Below are 13,983 nucleotides of genomic sequence, written 5' to 3' on the forward strand. Positions count from 1 at the left end.
TCTTGCCACCTCAAACTTCAAACGTAGCTTATGGAGTCCGTGCCGGGAGAATCCGGCAGCCCTGCTCCGAAAATGCGAACGTCTGCAGATAGCTGGCAGGCAGAAGGGGCTAGCCTGGAAAGCTGTTGCTCAGCCTCATCTGCCCACGGCACTGCTCGCACAGAGGCACAGAGACTGGGGCTGCTTGCTTGTGTTGCCACCTCAAACTTCAAACGTAGCTTATGGGGTCCGTGCTGGGAGTTTCCGGCAGCCCTGCTCCGAAAATGCGAACGTCTGCAGATAGCTGCCAGGCAGAAGGGGCTAGCCTGGAAAGCTGTTGCTCAGCCTCATCTGCCCACGGCACTGCTCGCACAGAGGCACAGAGCCTGCGGCTGCTTGCTTGTCTTGCCACCTCAAACTTCAAACGTAACTTATGGGGTCCGTGCCGGGAGCCTCCGGCAGCCTTGCTCCAAAAATGCGAATGTCTGCAGATAGCTGGCAGGCAGAAGGGGCTAGCCTGGAAAGCTGTTGCTCAGCCTCATCTCCCCACGGCACTGCTCGCACAGAGGCACAGAGACTGGGGCTGCTTGCTTGTCTTGCCACCTCAAACTTCAAACGTAGCTTATGGGGTCCGTGCCGGGAGCCTCCGGCAGACTTGCTCCGAAAATGCGAACGTCTGCACATAGCTGGCAGGCAGAAGGGGCTAGCCTGGAAAGCTGTTGCTCAGCCTCATCTGCCCACGGCACTGCTCGCACAGAGGCACAGAGCCTGCGCCTGCTTGCTTGTCTTGCCACCTCAAACTTCAAACGTAACTTATTGTTTCCATGGCGGGATACTCCGGCAGCCCTGCTCCAAAAATGCGAACGTCTGCAGATAGCTGGCAGGCAGAAGGGGCTAGCCTGGAAAGCTGTTGCTCAGCCTCATCTGCCCACGGCACTGCTCGCACAGAGGCACAGAGCCTGGGGCTGCTTGCTTGTCTTGACACCTCAAACTTCAAACGTAGCTTATGGGGTCCGTGCCGGGAGCCTCCGGCAGCCTTGCTCCAAAAATGCGAACGTCTGCAGATAGCTGGCAGGCAGAAGGGGCTAGCCTGGAAAGCTGTTGCTCAGCCTCATCTGCCCACGGCACTGCTCGCACAGAGGCACAGAGACTGGGGCTGCTTGCTTGTCTTGCCACCTTAAACTTCAAACGTAGCTTATGGGGTCCGTGCCGGCAGCCTCCGGCAGCCCTGCTTCGAAAATGCGAACGTCTGCAGATAGCTGGCAGGCAGAAGGGGCTAGCCTGGAAAGCTGTTGCTCAGCCTCATCTGCCCACGGCACTGCTCGCACAGAGGCACAGAGCCTGCGGCTGCTTGCTTGTCTTGCCACCTCAAACTTCAAACGTAGCTTATTGTTTCCATGGCGGGAGCCTCCGGCAGCCCTGCTCCAAAAATGCGAACGTCTGCAGATAGCTGGCAGGCAGAAGGGGCTAGCCTGGAAAGCTGTTGCTCAGCCTCATCTGCCCACGGCACTGCTCGCACAGAGGCACAGAGACTGGTGCTGCTTGCTTGTCTTGCCACCTCAAACTTCAAACGTAGCTTATGGGGTCCGTGCCAGGAGCCTCCGGCAGCCCTGCTCCGAAAATGCGAACGTCTGCAGATAGCTGGCAGGCAGAAGGGGCTAGTCTGGAAAGCTGTTGCTCAGCCTCATCTGCCCACGGCACTGCTCGCACAGAGGCACAGAGCCTGCGGCTGCTTGCTTGTCTTGCCACCTCAAACTTCAAACGTAGCCTATGTGGTCCTTGCTGGGAGCCTCCGGCAGCCCTGCTCCAAAAATGCGAACGTCTGCAGATAGCTGGCAGGCAGAAGGGGCTAGCCTGGAAAGCTGTTGCTCAGCCTCATCTGCCCACGGCACTGCTCGCACAGAGGCACAGAGACTGGTGCTGCTTGCTTGTCTTGCCACCTCAAACTTCAAACGTAGCTTATGGAGTCCGTGCCGGGAGAATCCGGCAGCCCTGCTCCGAAAATGCGAACGTCTGCAGATAGCTGGCAGGCAGAAGGGGCTAGCCTGGAAAGCTGTTGCTCAGCCTCATCTGCCCACGGCACTGCTCGCACAGAGGCACAGAGCCTGGGGCTGCTTGCTTGTGTTGCCACCTCAAACTTCAAACGTAGCTTATGGGGTCCGTGCCAGGAGCCTCCGGCAGCCCTGCTCCGAAAATGCGAACGTCTGCAGATAGCTGGCAGGCAGAAGGGGCTAGTCTGGAAAGCTGTTGCTCAGCCTCATCTGCCCACGGCACTGCTCGCACAGAGGCACAGAGCCTGGCGCTGCTTGCTTGTCTTGCCACCTCAAACTTCAAACGTAGCTTATGTGGTCCGTGCTGGGAGCCTCCGGCAGCCCTGCTCCAAAAATGCGAACGTCTGCAGATAGCTGGCAGGCAGAAGGGGCTAGCCTGGAAAGCTGTTGCTCAGCCTCATCTGCCCACGCCACTGCTCGCACAGAGGCACAGAGACTGGGGCTGCTTGCTTGTCTTGCCACCTCAAAATTCAAACGTAGCTTATGGAGTCCGTGCCGGGAGACTCCGGCAGCCCTGCTCCGAAAATGCGAACGTCTGCAGATAGCTGGCAGGCAGAAGGGGCTAGCCTGGAAAGCTGTTGCTCAGCCTCATCTGCCCACGGCACTGCTCGCACAGAGGCACAGAGCCTGGGGCTGCTTGCTTGTCTTGCCACCTCAAACTTGAAACGTAGCTTATGGGGTCCGTACCGGGAGCCTCCGGCAGCCTTGCTCCAAAAATGCGAACGTCTGCAGATAGCTGGCAGGCAGAAGGGGCTAGCCTGGAAAGCTGTTGCTCAGCCTCATCTGCCCACGCCACTGCTCACACAGAGGCACAGAGCCTAGGGCTGCTTGCTTGTCTTGCCACCTCAAACTTCAAACGTAGCTTATGGGGTCCGTGCCGGGAGCCTCCGGCAGCCCTGCTCTGAAAATGCGAACGTCTGCATATAGCTGGCAGGCAGAAGGGGCTAGCCTGGAAAGCTGTTGCTCAGCCTCATCTGCCCACGGCACTGCTCGCACAGAGGCACAGAGCCTGCGGCTGCTTGCTTGTCTTGCCACCTCAAACTTCAAACGTAGCTTATGGGGTCCGTGCCAGGAGCCTCCGGCAGCCCTGCTCCAAAAATGCGAACGTCTGCAGATAGCTGGCAGGCAGAAGGGGCTAGCCTGGAAAGCTGTTGCTCAGCCTCATCTGCCCACGGCACTGCTCGCACAGAGGCACAGAGCCTGGGGCTGCTTGCTTGTCTTGCCACCTCAAACTTCAAACGTATCTTATGGGGTCCGTGCCGGGAGCCTCCGGCAGCCTTGCTCCAAAAATGCGAACGTCTGCAGATAGCTGGCAGGCAGAAGGGGCTAGCCTGGAAAGCTGTTGCTCAGCCTCATCTGCCCACGGCACTGCTCGCACAGAGGCACAGAGACTGGGGCTGCTTGCTTGTCTTGCCACCTCAAATTTCAAACGTAGCTTATGGGGTCCGTGCTGGGAGCCTCCGGCAGCCCTGCTCCGAAAATGCGAACGTATGCAGACACCTGGCAGGCAGAAGGGGCTAGCCTGGAAAGCTGTTGCTCAGCCTCATCTGCCCACGGCACTGCTCGCACAGAGGCACAGAGCCTGCGGCTGCTTGCTTGTCTTGCCACCTCAAACTTGAAACGTATCATATGTGGTCCGTGCTGGGAGCCTCCGGCAGCCCTGCTCCGAAAATGAGAACGTCTGCAGATAGCTGGCAGGCAGAAGGGGCTAGCCTGGAAAGCTGTTGCTCAGCCTCATCTGCCCACGGCACTGCTCGCACAGAGGCACAGAGCCTGCGGCTGCTTGCTTGTCTTGCCACTTGAAACTTCAAACGTATTTTATGGGGTCCGTTGCAGGAGCCTCCGGCAGCCCTGCTCCGAATATGCGAACGTCTGCAGATAGCTGGCAGGCAGAAGGGGCTAGCCTGGAAAGCTGTTGCTCAGCCTCATCTGCCCACGGCACTGCTCGCACAGAGGCACAGCGCCTGGGGCTGCTTGCTTGTCTTGCCACCTCAAACTTCAAACGTAGCTTATGGGGTCCGTGCCGGGAGCCTGCGGCAGCCCTGCTCCGAAAATGCGAATGTCTGCCGATAGCTGGCAGGCAGAAGGGGCTAGCCTGGAAAGCTGTTGCTCAGCCTCATCTGCCCACGGCACTGCTCGCACAGAGGCACAGAGACTGGGGCTGCTTGCTTGTCTTGCCACCTCAAACTTGAAACGTAGCTTATGGGGTCCGTGCTGGGAGCCTCCGGCAGCCCTGCTCCGAAAATGCGAACGTATGCAGATACCTGGCAGGCAGAAGGGGCTAGCCTGGAAAGCTGTTGCTCAGCCTCATCTGCCCACGGCACTGCTCGCACAGAGGAACAGAGCCTGGGGCTGCTTGCTTGTCTTGCCACCTCAAACTTGAAACGTAGCTTATGGGGTCCGTGCCGGGAGCCTCCGGCAGCCTTGCTCCAAAAATGCGAACGTCTGCAGATAGCTGGCAGGCAGAAGGGGCTAGCCTGGAAAGCTGTTGCTCAGCCTCATCTGCCCAGGGCACTGCTCGCACAGAGGCACAGAGCCTGGCGCTGCTTGCTTGTCTTGCCACCTCAAACTTCAAACGTATTTTATCTGGTCCGTGCCGGGAGACTCCGGCAGCCCTGCTCCGAAAATGAGAACGTCTGCAGATAGCTGGCAGGCAGAAGGGGCTAGCCTGGAAAGCTGTTGCTCAGCCTCATCTGCCCACGGCACTGCTCGCACAGAGGCACAGAGCCTGCGGCTGCTTGCTTGTCTTGCCACCTCAAACTTCAAACGTAGCTTATGGGGTCCGTGCCGGGAGCCTCCGGCAGCCCTGCTCTGAAAATGCGAACGTCTGCAGATAGCTGGCAGGCAGAAGGGGCTAGCCTGGAAAGCTGTTGCTCAGCCTCATCTGCCCACGGCACTGCTCGCACAGAGGCACAGAGCCTTGGGCTGCTTGCTTGTCTTGCCACCTCAAACTTGAAACGTAGCTTATGGGGTCCGTGCCGGGAGCCTCCGGCAGCCTTGCTCCAAAGATGCGAACGTCTGCAGATAGCTGGCAGGCAGAAGGGGCTAGCCTGGAAAGCTGTTGCTCAGCCTCATCTGCCCAGGGCACTGCTCGCACAGAGGCACAGAGCCTGGCGCTGCTTGCTTGTCTTGCCACCTCAAACTTCAAACGTATCTTATGGGGTCCGTGCCGGGAGCCTCCGGCAGCCCTGCTCCGAAAATGCGAACGTCTGCAGATAGATGGCAGGCAGAAGGGGCTAGCCTGGAAAGCTGTTGCTCAGCCTCATCTGCCCACGGCACTGCTCGCACAGAGGCACAGAGCCTGGGGCTGCTTGCTTGTCTTGCCACCTGAAACTTCAAACGTAGCTTATGTGGTCCGTGCCAGGAGCCTCCGGCAGCCCTGCTCCAAAAATGCGAACGTCTGCAGATAGCTGGCAGGCAGAAGGGGCTAGCCTGGAAAGCTGTTGCTCAGCCTCATCTGCCCACGGCACTGCTCGCACAGAGGCACAGAGACTGGGGTGCTTGCTTGTCTTGCCACCTGAAACTTCAAACGTAGCTTATGTGGTCCGTGCCGGGAGCCTCCGGCAGCCTTGCTCCAAAAATGCGAACGTCTGCAGATAGCTGGCAGGCAGAAGGGGCTAGCCTGGAAAGCTGTTGCTCAGCCTCATCTGCCCACGGCACTGCTCGCACAGAGGCACAGAGCCTGGGGCTGCTTGCTTGTCTTGCCACCTGAAACTTCAAACGTAGCTTATGTGGTCCGTGCCGGGAGCCTCCGGCAGCCTTGCTCCAAAAATGCGAACGTCTGCAGATAGCTGGCAGGCAGAAGGGGCTAGCCTGGAAAGCTGTTGCTCAGCCTCATCTGCCCACGGCAGTGCTCGCACAGAGGCACAGAGAATGGGGCTGCTTGCTTGTCTTGCCACCTCAAACTTCAAACGTAGCCTGGGAAAGTTGGTGTCCCAGCCATGCTCCTTTCGCAGCCCTGCTCCGAAAGTGCGAACATCTGCAGATAGGTGGCAGCCAGAAGGTGCTATCCTGGAAAGCTGTTGCTCAGCCTCATCTGCCCATGGCACTGCTCGCACAGAGGCACAGAGAATGGGGCTGCTTGCTTGTCTTTCCACCTCAAACTTCAAACGTAGCCTGGGAAATTTGGTGTCCCAGCCAGGCTCGTTTCGAAGCCCTGCTCCGAAAGTGCGAACGTCTGCAGATAGCTGGCAGACAGAAGGGGCTAGCCTGGAAAGCTGTTGCTCAGCCTCATCTGCCCATGGCAGTGCTCGCACAGAGGCACAGAGAATGGGGCTGCTTGCTTGTCTTGCCACCTCAAACTTCAAACGTAGCCTGGGAATGGTGGTGTACCTGCTAGGCTCCTTTCGCAGCCCTGCTCTTGAAATGCGAACGTCTGCAGATAGCTGGCAGCCAGAAGTGGCTAGCCTGGAAAGCTGTTGCTCAGCCTCATCTGCCCATGGCACTGTTCGCATAGAGGCACAGAGAATGGGGCTGCTTGCTTATCTTGCCACTTGAAACTTCAAAAGCATGCTGGGAATGATGGTGTCCCTGCCAGGCTCCTATCACAGCCCTGCTCCGAAAGTGCGAACGTCTGCAGATAGCTGGCAGCCAGAAGTGGCTAGCCTGGAAAGCTGTTGCTCAGCCTCATCTGCCCATGGCACTGCTCGCACAGAGGCACAGAGAATGGGGCTGCTTGCTTGTCTTGCCACCTCAAACTTCAAACGTAGCCTGGGAAAGATGGTGTACCTGCTAGGCTCCATTCGCAGCCCTGCTCTTGAAATGCGAACGTCTGCCGATAGCTGGCAGCCAGAAGGTGCTAGCCTGGAAAGCTGTTGCTCAGCCTCATCTGCCCATGGCACTGCTCGCACAGAGGCACAGAGAATGGGGCTGCTTGCTTGTCTTGCCACCTCAAACTTCAAACGTAGCCTGGGAAAGATGGTGTACCTGCTAGGCTCCTTTCGCAGCCCTGCTCCTGAAATGCGAACGTCTGCAGATAGCTGGCAGCCAGAAGGGGCTATCCTGGAAAGCTGTTGCTCAGCCTCATCTGCCCATGGCACTGTTCGCATAGAGGCACAGAGAAACGGGGCTGCTTGCTTATCTTGCCACTTGAAACTTCAAACGCATGCTGGGAATGGTGGTGTACCTGCCAGGCTCCTATCACAGCCCTGCTCCGAAAGTGCGAACGTCTGCAGATAGCTGGCAGCCAGAAGGGGCTATCCTGGAAAGCTGTTGCTCAGCCTCATCTGCCCATGGCACTGTTCGCATAGAGGCACAGAGAATGGGGCTGCTTGCTTATCTTGCCACTTGAAACTTCAAACGTAGTCTGGGAATGGTTGTGTCCCTGCCAGGCTTCTATGACAGCCCTGCTCCGAAAGTGCGAACGTCTGCAGATAGCTGGCAGCCAGAAGGGGCTATCCTGGAAAGCTGTTGCTCAGCCTCATCTGCCCATGGCACTGTTCGCATAGAGGCACAGAGAATGGGGCTGCTTGCTTATCTTGCCACTTGAAACGTCAAACGCATGCTGGGAATGGTGGAGTCCCTGCCAGGCTCCTATCACAGCCCTGCTCCGAAAGTGCGAACGTCTGCAGATAGCTGGCAGGCAGAAGGGGCTAGCCTGCAAAGCTGTTGCTCAGCCTCATCTGCCCATGGCAGTGCTCGCACAGAGGCACAGAGAATGGGGCTGCTTGCTTGTCTTGCCACCTCAAACTTCAAACGTAGCCTGGGAATGGTGGTGTACCTGCCAGGCTCCTTTCGCAGCCCTTCTCTTGAAATGCGAACGTCTGCAGATAGCTGGCAGCCAGAAGGTGCTAGCCTGGAAAGCTGTTGCTCAGCCTCATCTGCCCATGGCACTGCTCGCACAGAGGCACAGAGAATGGGGCTGCTTGCTTGTCTTGCCACCTCAAACTTCAAACGTAGCCTGGGAAAGATGGTGTACCTGCTAGGCTCCTTTCGCAGCCCTGCTCTTGAAATGCGAACGTCTGCAGATAGCTGGCAGCCAGAAGGGGCTAGACTGGAAAGCTGTTGCTCAGCCTCATCTGCCCATGGCAGTGCTCGCACAGAGGCACAGAGAATGGGGCTGCTTGCTTGTCTTTCCACCTCAAACTTCAAACGTAGCCTGGGAAATTTGGTGTCCCAGCCAGGCTCGTTTCGAAGCCCTGCTCCGAAAGTGCGAACGTCTGCAGATAGCTGGCAGACAGAAGGGGCTAGCCTGGAAAGCTGTTGCTCAGCCTCATCTGCCCATGGCAGTGCTCGCACAGAGGCACAGAGAATGGGGCTGCTTGCTTGTCTTGCCACCTCAAACTTCAAACGTAGCCTGGGAATGGTGGTGTACCTGCTAGGCTCCTTTCGCAGCCCTGCTCTTGAAATGCGAACGTCTGCAGATAGCTGGCAGCCAGAAGGTGCTAGCCTGGAAAGCTGTTGCTCAGCCTCATCTGCCCACAGCACTGCTCGCACAGAGGCACAGAGACTGGCGCTGCTTGCTTGTCTTGCCACTTGAAACTTCAAACGCATGCTGGGAATGGTGGTGTCCCTGCCAGGCTCCTATCACAGCCCTGCTCCGAAAGTGCGAACGTCTGCAGATAGCTGGCAGCCAGAAGGTGCTAGCCTGGAAAGCTGTTGCTCAGCCTCATCTGCCCATGGCAGTGCTCGCACAGAGGCACAGAGAATGGGGCTGCTTGCTTGTCTTGCCACCTCAAACTTCAAACGTAGCCTGGGAAAGTTGGTGTCCCAGCCATGCTCCTTTCGCAGCCCTGCTCCGAAAGTGCGAACATCTGCAGATAGGTGGCAGCCAGAAGGTGCTATCCTGGAAAGCTGTTGCTCAGCCTCATCTGCCCATGGCACTGCTCGCACAGAGGCAAAGAGAATGGGGCTCCTTGCTTGTCTTGCCACCTCAAACTTCAAACGTAGCCTGGGAAAGATGGTGTACCTGCTAGGCTCCATTCGCAGCCCTGCTCTTGAAATGCGAACGTCTGCAGATAGCTGGCAGCCAGAAGGGGCTAGCCTGGAAAGCTGTTGCTCAGCCTCATCTGCCCATGGCACTGCTCGCACAGAGGCACAGAGAATGGGGCTGCTTGCTTGTCTTTCCACCTCAAACTTCAAACGTAGCCTGGGAAATTTGGTGTCCCAGCCAGGCTCGTTTCGAAGCCCTGCTCCGAAAGTGCGAACGTCTGCAGATAGCTGGCAGACAGAAGGGGCTAGCCTGGAAAGCTGTTGCTCAGCCTCATCTGCCCATGGCAGTGCTCGCACAGAGGCACAGAGAATGGGGCTGCTTGCTTGTCTTGCCACCTCAAACTTCAAACGTAGCCTGGGAATGGTGGTGTACCTGCTAGGCTCCTTTCGCAGCCCTGCTCTTGAAATGCGAACGTCTGCAGATAGCTGGCAGCCAGAAGTGGCTAGCCTGGAAAGCTGTTGCTCAGCCTCATCTGCCCGTGGCACTGTTCGCATAGAGGCACAGAGAATGGGGCTGCTTGCTTATCTTGCCACTTGAAACTTCAAACGCATGCTGGGAATAATGGTGTCCCTGCCAGGCTCCTATCACAGCCCTGCTCCGAAAGTGCGAACGTCTGCAGATAGCTGGCAGCCAGAAGGTGCTAGCCTGGAAAGCTGTTGCTCAGCCTCATCTGCCCATGGCACTGCTCGCACAGAGGCACAGAGAATGGGGCTGCTTGCTTGTCTTGCCACCTCAAACTTCAAACGTAGCCTGGGAAATTTGGTGTCCCAGCCAGGCTCGTTTCGAAGCCCTGCTCCGAAAGTGCGAACGTCTGCAGATAGCTGGCAGACAGAAGGGGCTAGCCTGGAAAGCTGTTGCTCAGCCTCATCTGCCCATGGCAGTGCTCGCACAGAGGCACAGAGAATGGGGCTGCTTGCTTGTCTTGCCACCTCAATCTTCAAACGTAGCCTGGGAATGGTGGTGTACCTGCTAGGCTCCTTTCGCAGCCCTGCTCTTGAAATGCGAACGTCTGCAGATAGCTGGCAGCCAGAAGTGGCTAGCCTGGAAAGCTGTTGCTCAGCCTCATCTGCCCATGGCACTGTTCGCATAGAGGCACAGAGAATGGGGCTGCTTGCTTATCTTGCCACTTGAAACTTCAAACGCATGCTGGGAATGATGGTGTCCCTGCCAGGCTCCTATCACAGCCCTGCTCCGAAAGTGCGAACGTCTGCAGATAGCTGGCAGGCAGAAGGGGCTAGCCTGGAAAGCTGTTGCTCAGCCTCATCTGCCCATGGCACTGCTCGCACAGAGGCACAGAGAATGGGGCTGCTTGCTTGTCTTGCCACCTCAAACTTCAAACGTAGCCTGGGAAAGATGGTGTACCTGCTAGGCTCCTTTCGCAGCCCTGCTCCTGAAATGCGAACGTCTGCAGATAGCTGGCAGCCAGAAGGGGCTAGCCTGGAAAGCTGTTGCTCAGCCTCATCTGCCCATGGCACTGCTCGCACAGAGGCACAGAGAATGGGGCTGCTTGCTTGTCTTTCCACCTCAAACTTCAAACGTAGCCTGGGAAATTTGGTGTCCCAGCCAGGCTCGTTTCGAAGCCCTGCTCCCAAAGTGCGAACGTCTGCAGATAGCTGGCAGACAGAAGGGGCTATCCTGGAAAGCTGTTGCTCAGCCTCATCTGCCCATGGCACTGTTCGCATAGAGGCACAGAGAACGGGGCTGCTTGCTTATCTTGCCACTTGAAACTTCAAACGCATGCTGGGAATGGTGGTGTCCCTGCCAGGCTGCTATCACAGCCCTGCTCCGAAAGTGCGAACGTCTGCAGATAGCTGGCAGCCAGAAGGGGTGTCGGGGCGATCGGCTAAGTCCTGCCCCGAGGGTCGCGAACCTGGAGAAGCGGCGGAAGAATGCAGCCGACTCAATGTGAGTGATAAGCAAGCTTCGTTTATTACAGTTTGGTTACACAATTTATAGAGTGATTAATTAGCTATTACATATTGCAAAGTTAGAGCTCATTATTGGCTAGCCAGCTAAATGTCAACTCCGCCCATACTCCCTCATTCTTCTCCAGCTGCAACCTGTTTTTCACATTCTTGCTAACCGCAGAGTTGATTTGTTAAATTCCTTGTTCTGTCAAGGACACCGTGTGCTAAGCTTAAAATGGATTTTCTACAACAAGCAATTCGGTCGAGCCTTGCCATCCCCCCACACTTCCCCTTTTTCTTTTTAAATTGCGATAGGGCTCCTAATAGATGAGAATTTGTTAAAAATACACAAAGGTCAATAGGGAGGTCGGGGTCACGACGGTGGACGAAACGTGAGGCAATCTGGTCAGCAATTTGAGAGAGGATACGCTGCTGTTCCGACGTAAGTTGCACCGGTGTGGTTGGGTCTGTCCCACGTAGTAACGGTCGAAGGCTGTCCAACTGTGCGTTGGATATTCCGACGACAGGACGGATCCATTGGATGTCTCCCATCAGCCTCTGGGCATCATGTAGCGTGTTGATTGATGTGTTGAGTTGTAGTTTTTGTGGTTGAATCTGAGAGTCAGCAATCTTCCAGCCTAGATATAGCCATGGCGCTTTCGTTTGAATTTTTTCAACAGCTATTATTAAGCCATTCTCTCTCAGTGTCGTATGTAATAGCTGAACTTGTTCGGCGCTGAACTCCGACTCCTGCGTGAGCAGGATATCATCCATATAATGATAAATTAACGTGTGTGGCCGTAATTTCCTTAAGGGTTGTAGTGCATTGTCCACATACAACTGGCACAGCGTGGGACTATTCTTCATCCCTTGTGGTAATACTGTCCATTCAAAACGCTGTGCTGGCGCCTCTTTGTTAACAGAGGGCAAAGTAAACGCGAAGCGTTGCATATCTTGCTCGTGTAATGCAATAGTAAAAAAGCAATCTTTTAAGTCCACTATCAACAGTCTCCAATGCTCTGGTAACATAGCGGGGTTAGGTAGTCCTGGCTGCAGCGCTCCCATCGATTGCATTTGAGTGTTAACTGCCCTTAAGTCATGTACTAGCCTAAATTTTCCAGATTTTTTCTTGATCACAAAAATTGGGGTATTCCAAGGGCTTGTCGATAACCGCAGATGTTTTTGGTCTAGTTGTTCTTGCACTATTTGATGAGCGGCGGCGAGGCTTTCCTGCTTTAACGGCCACTGCTCGACCCACACTGGTTCGTTCGTTATCCACTGCAATGGGATCGGGAAAGCCCAGGTTGCAGTGACCGTTACTGAAAAACCTTCTCGGTGGTTAGCACCACTCCCAGCTGATCAAGAACGTCTCTTCCAATTAGGCCATTCACTCCGTTCGGGAGAGGCATGATGGTGACTGGTACTGTCGCATGCCTGTTGTCTATCGTTATCAAAATACGGTCCACGCTCCGTTGTACCGGAGTGTATCCTCCCACTCCTTCAACTCCTCGCTCCATTGGTTTCGTAGGCCATGTTTTAGGCCAGACCCCTTCTTCTACAATAGTTAAGTCAGCACCTGTATCCAACAGCAGCGAGAGGTGGATCTGTTGACCCCGGGCCTCTAGCGTAGCCATCGTAGTCGGTCGATGGTTCATAGACATGGTCAGAAATACTCCTGCTCCCGTTGAGCCAAATCCTCGGTCCTCCCGGGGGGTGGTGATTCTCGGGGAAATACCCGCAGTCAGGTGCGGCAGCGGTACCAATTGGGCAATTTTGCTGCCTGTTGGAATATGTATTGGCGGAAACGATGTCTGGACAATGATGCTAATAGTCCCGGTAAAATCGGCGTCAATGAGTCTTGGGATGACCGTCAAACCTTTTAGGCTTGTTGACGAGCGGCCGAGTAATAACGTTTCACATGCCTGTTTATTAATAATCACTGGTCCCTTTACATTGCTTGGTACTCGTTGGGGTCTTTGATCCAATAGGGTGACAGTTACTGCCGTTGCCACATCCATTCCGAGGCTGCCGGCTGCAGCTGGTTGTAACTGGCTGCTGATGTCGCTGTGGGCGTTTATAAGTTGGCAGTCACTTGCTGCACTGCTGGAGCTGCTACTTGTGTCGGGGCGCGACGGCTCGACGCGCTCATCCGTCCGTTTCCCGACTTGAGACATATCTCAGTATTGTGATTGTTCGTACGGCAGTTCTCACACCACACCCTGGTGGCTTGACAATTACGTCTCATATGTCCTTCTCGCCCACATCGGTAACACTTAAAGTTTCGTGGCGGCTTCGGTCGTGCCTCCGCAGCATTAACTCGAAGGGGTTGCAGAGCGGCGAACACTTGCTGTTGGAATTGCTGTTGGGCTGTGAAGGCCTGTTGTTGGGCTTGAAGGATATCGCTTCCTAACTGTTTCATAGCCTCGACCAACATAGCTTGTGGTCCTACCGGTACCCTACTCATTCTATCCAACATCAGTTCTACTGTGGCATCAGCGGGTAAAGAACTTATGATGTTTCTGGTTTGAGTATTCGAATTCTGAATAACACACTGCCTTAGCAAAGCTGCCCTCATCCACTCCGGTACATCTGACTGTTCTATGGCACTAGTGAGGCGATCAATAAAGCGAGCAAAAGTTTCCTCCCTTCCTTGCTTAATGCCCATATAGGACGGCGAGGGCTGTGCGGTTTTAACGTGTTCAAGAGCAGCTCTAGCCGTACGCATAGCCTCCAAGCATCGCTGCGGCCCCATCTGCAGTTGTGCCCTGATTGTGACAAAAGGACCTGCCCCCATCAGTTGTTCTACTGTTATGCCTCGCAGCGGATCGCCCTGCTCCCGCGGCGTTTGAGCGGACACTTCACAATATCGCTGCCAATGGGCCTGCCACAACAATAACTGCGACTGAGTCATAATCATTCGCATAATAACCTTAATATCCTCAGGACAAAGCACAGCACCCCCCCATATATAATTCAACATCTGCTTAGATGGCTCGCCGTGCAAACCTGATTCATTCACCGTGTTCCGTAACTGTGACAACAATTTCCAGCCTAACGGAGCATGATTACCATGATAATCCCCATGCGCATCTTCTTCAAACGCTACCGGAAAGGC

The sequence above is a fragment of the Opisthocomus hoazin genome, chromosome 18 (genome assembly GCF_030867145.1).
Source record: "Opisthocomus hoazin isolate bOpiHoa1 chromosome 18, bOpiHoa1.hap1, whole genome shotgun sequence".
Lineage (NCBI taxonomy): Eukaryota > Metazoa > Chordata > Aves > Opisthocomiformes > Opisthocomidae > Opisthocomus > Opisthocomus hoazin.